The sequence below is a fragment of the Paramisgurnus dabryanus genome, chromosome 23, assembly GCF_030506205.2.
Source record: "Paramisgurnus dabryanus chromosome 23, PD_genome_1.1, whole genome shotgun sequence".
NCBI classification, from domain to species: domain Eukaryota; kingdom Metazoa; phylum Chordata; class Actinopteri; order Cypriniformes; family Cobitidae; genus Paramisgurnus; species Paramisgurnus dabryanus.
Window position 1 is genome coordinate 31,679,505 of NC_133359.1, and position 9,631 is coordinate 31,689,135.

General features: G+C 32.2%; 1 long non-coding RNA gene across 2 annotated transcripts; it reads right to left on the reverse strand.

Annotated features, from left to right (window-relative positions):
* Positions 1–6,069: 6,069 nt before the first annotated feature.
* On the reverse strand, positions 6,070–8,742 carry LOC135744585 (uncharacterized). Of its 2 annotated transcripts, none has more exons than XR_010530771.2 (6): positions 8,565–8,742; positions 8,218–8,273; positions 7,590–8,150; positions 7,429–7,505; positions 7,180–7,282; positions 6,070–7,098 (listed from the first exon to the last, which is right to left on the reverse strand). It is a non-coding gene; the product is annotated as an uncharacterized lncRNA (long non-coding RNA). The 2 variants fall into 2 exon arrangements; XR_010530768.2 differs by having other exon boundaries at positions 7,590–8,125; positions 8,565–8,738.
* Positions 8,743–9,631: the final 889 nt, after the last annotated feature.

Genomic DNA, 9,631 nt, shown 5'->3' on the forward strand with positions numbered 1-9,631 from the left:
GTATACAGGTTTAAAATAACACAAGGATGAGTAAATTATGTAAGAATTTTCATTTAACCTATAAAATTCCATCATTTTTTTATTCCTACTATGGGAGTCAATGGTCACTATCTGCTGTGGGTTTACCATCATTCCTCAAAATATTTTCTTTTGTGTTAATCAGAAAAAAACTAATGCATAAATGTTTAAAACAACACGAGGATGAGTAAATTAAGACGAGTAAATTATGAAAGAATTTTCATTGAACCTATAAAATTCCATCATTTTTTTATTCCTACTATGGGAGTCAATGGTCACTATCTGCTGTGGGTTTACCATCATTCCTAAAAATATTTTCTTTTTGTGTTAATCAAAAAAAAAACTAATGCATACATGTTTAAAACAACACAAGGATGAGTAAATTATGAAAGAATTTTCATTGAACCTATAAAATTCCATCATTTTTTTATTCCTACTATGGGAGTCAATGGTCACTATCTGCTGTGGGTTTACCATCATTCCTCAAAATATTTTCTTTTGTGTTAATCAGAAAAAAACTAATGCATACAGGTTTAAAACAACACAAGGATGAGTAAATTATGAAATAACTTTCATTTAACCTATAAAATTCCATCATTTTTTTATTCATACTATGGGAGTCAATGGTCACTATCTGCTGTGGGTTTACCATCATTCCAAAAAATATTTTCTTTTTGTGTTAATCAGAAAAAAACTAATGCATACAGGTTTAAAACAACACAAGGATGAGTAAATTATGAAAGAATTTTCATTGAACCTATAAAAATCCATCATTTTTTTAATCCTACTATGGGAGTCAATGGTAACTTTCTGCTGTGGGTTTACCATCATTCCTCAAAATATTTTCTTTTGTGTTAATCAGACAAAAACTAATGCATACAGGTTTAAAACAACACAAGGATGAGTAAATTATGAAATAATTTTCATTTAACATATAAAATTCCATCATTTTTTTATTCCTACTATGGGAGTCAATGGTCACTATCTGCTGTGGGTTTACCATCATTCCTCAAAATATTTTCTTTTGTGTTAATCAGAAAAAAAACTAATGCATACAGGTTTAAAACAACACAAGGATGAGTAAATTATGAAATTATTTTCATTTAACCTATAAAATTCCATCATTTTTTTATTCCTACTATGGGAGTCAATGGTCACTATCTGCTGTGGGTTTACCATCATTCCTCAAAATATTTTCTTTTGTGTTAATCAGAAAAAAACTAATGCATAAATGTTTAAAACAACACGAGGATGAGTAAATTATGAAAGAATTTTCATTGTACCTATAAAATTCCATCATTTTTTTATTCCTACTATGGGAGTCAATGGTCACTATCTGCTGTGGGTTTACCATCATTCCTCAAAATATTTTCTTTTGTGTTAATCAGAAAAAAACTAATGCATACAGGTTTAAAACAACACGAGGATGAGTAAATTATGAAAGAATTTTCATTGAACTTATAAAATTCCATCATTTTTTTATTCCTACTATGGGAGTCAATGGTCACTATCTGCTGTGGGTTTACCATCATTCCTCAAAATATTTTCTTTTGTGTTAATCAGAAAAAACTAATGTATACAGGTTTAAAATAACACAAGGATGAGTAAATTATGAAAGAATTTTCATTGAACCTATAAAAATCCATCATTTTTTTAATCCTACTATGGGAGTCAATGGTAACTTTCTGATGTGGGTTTACCATCATTCCTCAAAATATTTTCTTTTGTGTTAATCAGAAAAAAACTAATTCATACAGGTTTAAAACAACACGAGGATGAGTAAATTATGAAAGAATTTTCATTGAACCTATAAAATTCCATCATTTTTTTATTCCTACTATGGGAGTCAATGGTCACTATCTGTTGTGGGTTTACCATCATTCCAAAAAATATTTTCTTTTTGTGTTAATCAGAAAAAAACTAATGCATACAGGTTTAAAACAACACAAGGATGAGTAAATTATGAAAGAATTTTCATTGAACCTATAAAATTCCATCATTTTTTTATTCCTACTATGGGAGTCAATGGTCACTATCTGCTGTGGGTTTACCATCATTCCTCAAAATATTTTCTTTTGTGTTAATCAGAAAAAAACTAATGCATACAGGTTTAAAACAACACAAGGATGAGTAAATTATGAAAGAATTTTCATTGAACCTATAAAAATCCATCATTTTTTTAATCCTACTATGGGAGTCAATGGTAACTTTCTGCTGTGGGTTTACCATCATTCCTCAAAATATTTTCTTTTGTGTTAATCAGACAAAAACTAATGCATACAGGTTTAAAACAACACAAGGATGAGTAAATTATGAAATAATTTTCATTTAACATATAAAATTCCATCATTTTTTTATTCCTACTATGGGAGTCAATGGTCACTATCTGCTGTGGGTTTACCATCATTCCTCAAAATATTTTCTTTTGTGTTAATCAGAAAAAAAACTAATGCATACAGGTTTAAAACAACACAAGGAGGAGTAAATTATGAAAGAATTTTCATTTAACCTATAAAATTCCATCATTTTTTTATTCCTACTATGGGAGTCAATGGTCACTATCTGCTGTGGGTTTACCATCATTCCTCAAAATATTTTCTTTTGTGTTAATCAGAAAAAAACTAATGCATAAATGTTTAAAACAACACGAGGATGAGTAAATTATGAAAGAATTTTCATTGTACCTATAAAATTCCATCATTTTTTTATTCCTACTATGGGAGTCAATGGTCACTATCTGCTGTGGGTTTACCATCATTCCTCAAAATATTTTCTTTTGTGTTAATCAAAAAAAAAATAATGCATACAGGTTTAAAACAACACGAGGATGAGTAAATTATGAAAGAATTTTCATTGAACTTATAAAATTCCATCATTTTTTTATTCCTACTATGGGAGTCAATGGTCACTATCTGCTGTGGGTTTACCATCATTCCTCAAAATATTTTCTTTTGTGTTAATCAGAAAAAACTAATGTATACAGGTTTAAAATAACACAAGGATGAGTAAATTATGAAAGAATTTTCATTGAACCTATAAAATTCCATCATTTTTTTATTCTTACTATGGGAGTCAATGGTCACTATCTGCTGTGGGTTTACTATCATTCCTCAAAATATTTTCTTTTGTGTTAATCAGAAAAAAACTAATGCATAAATGTTTAAAACAACACGAGGATGAGTAAATTATGAAAGAATTTTCATTGAACCTATAAAATTCCATCATTTTTTTATTCCTACTATGGGAGTCAATGGTCACTATCTGCTGTTGGGTTTACCATCATTCCTCAAAATATTTTCTTTTGTGTTTATCAGAAAAAAACTAATGCATACAGGTTTAAAACAACACAAGGATGAGTAAATTATGAAATAATTTTCATTTAACCTATAAAATTCCATCATTTTTTTATTCCTACTATGGGAGTCAATGGTCACTATCTGCTGTGGGTTTACCATCATTCCTCAAAATATTTTCTTTTGTGTTAATCAGAAAAAAACTAATGCATAAATGTTTAAAACAACACGAGGATGAGTAAATTATGAAAGAATTTTCATTGTACCTATAAAATTCCATCATTTTTTTATTCCTACTATGGGAGTCAATGGTCACTATCTGCTGTGGGTTTACTGTCATTCCTCAAAATATTTTCTTTTGTGTTAATCAGAAAAAAACTAATGCATACAGGTTTAAAACAACACGAGGATGAGTAAATTATGAAATAATTTTCATTTAACCTATAAAATTCCATCATTTTTTTATTCCTACTATGGGAGTCAATGGTCACTATCTGCTGTGGGTTTACCATCATTCCTCAAAATATTTTCTTTTGTGTTAATCAGAAAAAAACTAATGCACACAGGTTTAAAACAACACAAGGATGAGTAAATTATGAAATAATTTTCATTTAACCTATAAAATTCCATCATTTTTTTATTCCTACTATGGGAGTCAATGGTCACTATCCGCTGTGGGTTTACCATCATTCCTCAAAATATTTTCTTTTGTGTTAATCAGAAAAAAACTAATGCATAAATGTTTAAAACAACACGAGGATGAGTAAATTATGAAAGAATTTTCATTGTACCTATAAAATTCCATCATTTTTTTATTCCTACTATGGGAGTCAATGGTCACTATCTGCTGTGGGTTTACCATCATTCCTCAAAATATTTTCTTTTGTGTTAATCAGAAAAAAACTAATGCATACAGGTTTAAAACAACACGAGGATGAGTAAATTATGAAAGAATTTTCATTGAACCTATAAAATTCCATCATTTTTTAATTCTTACTATGGGAGTCAATGGTCACTATCTGCTGTGGGTTTACCATCATTCCTCAAAATATTTTCTTTTGTGTTAATCAGAAAAAAACTAATGCATACAGGTTTAAAACAACACAAGGATGAGTAAATTATGAAAGAATTTTCATTGAACCTATAAAATTCCATCATTTTTTTATTCCTACTATGGGAGTCAATGGTCACTATCTGCTGTGGGTTTACCATCATTCCTCAAAATATTTTCTTTTGTGTTAATCAGAAAAAAACTAATGCATAAATGTTTAAAACAACACGAGGATGAATAAATTATGAAAGAATTTTCATTGAACCTATAAAATTCCATCATTTTTTTATATTTCTACTATGGGAGTCAATGGTCACTATCTGCTGTGGGTTTACCATCATTCCTAAAAATATTTTCTTTTTGTGTTAATCAGAAAAAAACTAATGCATACAGGTTTAAAACAACACAAGGATGAGTAAATTATGAAAGAATTTTCATTGAACCTATAAAATTCCATCATTTTTTTATATTTCTACTATGGGACTCAATGGTCACTATCTGCTGTGGGTTTCCCATCATTCCTCAAAATATTTTCTTTTGTGTTAATCAGAAAAAAACTAATGCATACAGGTTTAAAACAACACAAGGATGAGTAAATTATGAAAGAATTTTCATTGAACCTATAAAATTCCATCATTTTTTTATTCTTACTATGGGAGTCAATGGTCACTATCTGCTGTGGGTTTACTATCATTCCTCAAAATATTTTCTTTTGTGTTAATCAGAAAAAAACTAATGCATAAATGTTTAAAACAACACGAGGATGAATAAATTATGAAAGAATTTTCATTGAACCTATGAAATTCCATCATTTTTTTATTGCTACTATGGGAGTCAATGGTCACTATCTGCTGTGGGTTTACCATCATTCCTAAAAATATTTTCTTTTTGTGTTAATCAGAAAAAAACTAATGCATACAGGTTTAAAACAACACAAGGATGAGTAAATTATGAAAGAATTTTCATTAAACCTATAAAATTCCATCATTTTTTTATTCCTACTATGGGACTCAATGGTCACTATCTGCTGTGGGTTTACCATCATTCCTCAAAATATTTTCTTTTGTGTTAATCAGAAAAAAACTAATGCATACAGGTTTAAAACAACACAAGGATGAGTAAATTATGAAATAATTTTCATTTAACCTATAAAATTCCATCATTTTTTTATTCCTACTATGGGAGTCAATGGTCACTATCTGCTGTGGGTTTACCATCATTCCTCAAAATATTTTCTTTTGTGTTAATCAGAAAAAAACTAATGCATAAATGTTTAAAACAACACGAGGATGAGTAAATTATGAAAGAATTTTCATTGTACCTATAAAATTCCATCATTTTTTTATTCCTACTATGGGAGTCAATGCCCAGATAGCAAAAGATAGCAATGAGTCGGCGGACCACCGGCGGTGCTCTGGAGGCAGTAGAAGCGTCATACGGGCGTAATCGCAAACACGTCTGACGGCGGCCCGCCGGCAGCAGCCGCTTTTTAAAAGCGGCAGCCGCCTGTCTACCGCCTTCAATCCGCGGCTGGCCCGCCGGCCAACCGCCGTTCGGCCGCCTTTATATTGAAGGCGGCTCTTTCGCGGCCCGTCGGAGGCAAACGCTATTTTTTAGCTTATTGTTTATATATATATAAATAATATTTATATAAGCTAATTCTAGCATGCAGTTTATCAAAAATAATGATTGATCAAACCAGACAAATTCTCATTTGGATTTTTTATTCCACATTTCAAAGTACAGTAACAGTCATTGAACCAAGATGTGTAAGAGCACTGAAATATAAATAACTGAAAAATAAAAAAGTACTAAATACATGCAGGTTTCCAAATAAATTCTAGTTTAAAAAAACATTACAAGCAAATTAGAACATATCATTTACAACAATTGTTAATAATTTAGAGGTCAGCTCTGGGATGAAAAGAATTTGGCTACCAGTAAACATAAAATTAAGTAATGAGGATATTTGGTACCAAAGAACGTGCAGCATACCAAATAAATCGTCATTTCTAACAATAAATTATTACCACTTATCCTAGAGTAAAGCTCTGGACTAGAATAGACTATTATAATGGCACTGCTGACCTGGAACACAATATTTTCACTTTGCTGCAATAAGATCTGTATATTGTGAATTAAAAATGAACAAATACTTGATTGACCCTCAAGGGGAAATTCAAGGTTCCAGTAGCTTATAACACCACACACCAACATAAACAGAATGATAAAAAGAACAAATCCACATGACTAAAAAAACCCAGTAAAAGACACTAAAGATATTAAAAAAAAAGATCCACATGAATGTAATGTATAAGCATGAGGCACTTACAATCAGTACTTTATCTCGTGCACCTGTATAAAGGACAAACATCCTCGCCATTCCATATCTATACGAGGAGCCGCCCTTAAGGCAGGGTCACATGGAATTTGAAAAATAAAAGAATAGTAATTTTCAAAGTGAAGTGTGGATTGGTTGAGTGTAGTGTGACACTTCAGGATTCTTTAGGGTTCTTGATGTTACTGACTGCAGGATAAAGAAAGGTTTCCAGTTGTCAGCGATGCTGGGGTGTCAGTAGTCAGCCTCGGTTTAAGGGGTCATCCGTGGGTCCATCTCAGCTGTGTACTGCCTTTTTCCGCCTTTACGGTCAGATGCTCCTTTCAGGTAACACGTAACATTAACCTGGACAGCCCAATCAGTGGCATCCTGGGTTGCAGGGTTCTTCCGGATGGCTCCTGTAGAAAATACAGAACTGTCATTCCATTTGAATAACATAAGGCCATACACATCTACTTAAATATAAAAATCTAACTTACTTTGAACAATGGTCTTCAGAAACAGGTCTCTAAAACATGCTTGATTCCCTACACCAGTCCAGGTTGTATTAATGGAAAGGTGATTAGAGAAGATACTCTAAAGCTGAAAATTCAAAAAAAGTGTTACAAAATACATTTCTCTGAATTTTCTCATACATAAATGAGAGACTGTGGATTCAGACTGTATATGCAGTATACAAACTTAATTTTACTTTTTAGATTACCCTACGGCAAAATTAGCACACTTACAAATTGTTCCTGGAGCTTTTTATCCTGCCTCAAAGTGTTGTCAAGCAACGCCAAAAGTGAGCCGCTGTCATCCGAAGCTACAAAATGAAAGGCATATGGTAATATTGGACCTACATCACAGACAAAAAAAGTAAAATTTAAGAAAGAGTGCATGTTCTCACCTGCTCGTTCACTACGTTCCCTCAGGGCTTGGTTCTTCTCCCTCACACTGCAAACAATTATTGAATTACCTAGGTTTTTTTGTCTTGTTTTCTTATATAAATATCTAAAAATTCTCAAATTGAGATACATTGACTTGGTAAGCAAGTGGCTTAAGATATTAAGTCTTGTTTATTAAAATATATGATAAAAATCAAGTTTTTCTTTTTACTTAAAACAAGTCAAAATATCTGCCAATGCAGTAAGAAAAATAAACTTAAATTAAGTTGATCAAGTTGAAACTGGAATTAAGTTTATTTTTCTTACTGCACAGGTAAATATTTTGACTTGTTTTAAGTAAACAAAAACCTCTTGATTTCCATCATTTATTTCAATAAACAAAACTTAATATCTTAAGCCACTTGCTTACCAAGTCGGTGTATCTCAATTTAAGAATTTTCAGATATTAATATTAGAAAACAAGACAAAAGAAAACTAAGAAAGACATTCATTTTTTTGCAGTGCAGGGCTTGGTTTTCATTCTGGAGTCTCTAGAAATCTACATTATTAAAAAAAAACAATAACTAAAAGGCACTATTTTCAATACTGTTGAAACACTGCACACTAAGACACAGACCTAGAATATACTACCTTGATAGCTGAAAACTTCATGCTGTACACGAGATGCTGTGCTCTGGGCAAGTTATCTGCAAGAAAATATGAACAAAACCACATTGTTAATGCCACTTCAGCTACTGGATTAGCAGCAGAGAGCAAACTTAGTGTAACAACCTTTAAATAAAAAATAAAAGAACTAGAACTTTGCTTAACCTCCGTGTGTACTGTAACAAAGGCAAAACAGCATGTGTTCGCTAACACTGGCTAGCCACTTTAGCTAGGGGATTAGCAGCATACTTGTTCAGACAAACGAAGTAATTTAAACAACTTATATACATGAACATAATCTTGCGTTACACAAAAATGAAACATGTACTTACTTAAACGATCGTAATTGATGCCTTTCGTCTTAAATCTGTATCTTGATCCTCTCTTCAAACACTGAAAACTTGTAACGACGAGTGCTCTCTGGCAGGACACGGTATCTTCCGGTTTACAATTCTCCCGTCTTGTTGAGGTGCTGCCCCTCTCGACCGGTGGCGTTACTTCACTGTTTGTGCTTTATCACTTAAAAATTAATTTGTACAGATCGCAAAATAATCCTTGTACATGTAAAAGGTTGGAAAATAATGAAAGACATAAAGGAAATTTCAAGTCAAGTGCATAAATCAAAGACATGTAAAAATGTTGACCTGACTGAGTGCATACAATAATTCGATATATTTTACATATATTACTGTATAATCGCTTCAGAGTTTCAAAGTAATTTAAATGTAATTTCCTAAACCTTCAAGAATCTGTTATAAACCCTACTGGCTTTAGATGCATGTGAAACATGCTTGAACTCAGGGTGTAAAAAAAGGAAACTAACTGAAAACACATTCGTATAAACATAACTTACATATCTTTGCTTTGGAGCAAAACAACTATCCTATTGGATATAATTAACACATATAGGCTATTATGATTGTATAACCGCTTCAAATGTGAAAGGTAGTTAAAATGCTGTCAGTGTACTCTAACTCCAATGGCCAACGGTCGGTTAAGAGAACATTTCAAAGCGGCTTGCCGCCAGCCTGCCGCGGTCTGTTAGACAGAGGCAACCGCCAGAGAAAATTAAGCAGTCGGGCCGCCGGCTGGATGCCGGCGGCAAATCGCAAGAAAGGGGGGTGACGTATTCGGCGGCAAACGTTTCATCCCCGCCAGCGAGACGCACCTATAGCCGACAGCTTAGGGCTGGCGGCAAAAAGAAGTCCTGCGGACATTTTTTGCTATCTGGGTGGTCACTATCTGCTGTGGGTTTACCATCATTCCTCAAAATATTTTCTTTTGTGTTTATCAGAAAAAAACTAATGCATACAGGTTTAAAACAACACGAAGATGAGTAAATTATGAAAGAATTTTCATTGAACCTATAAAATTCCATCATTTTTTTATTCCTACTATG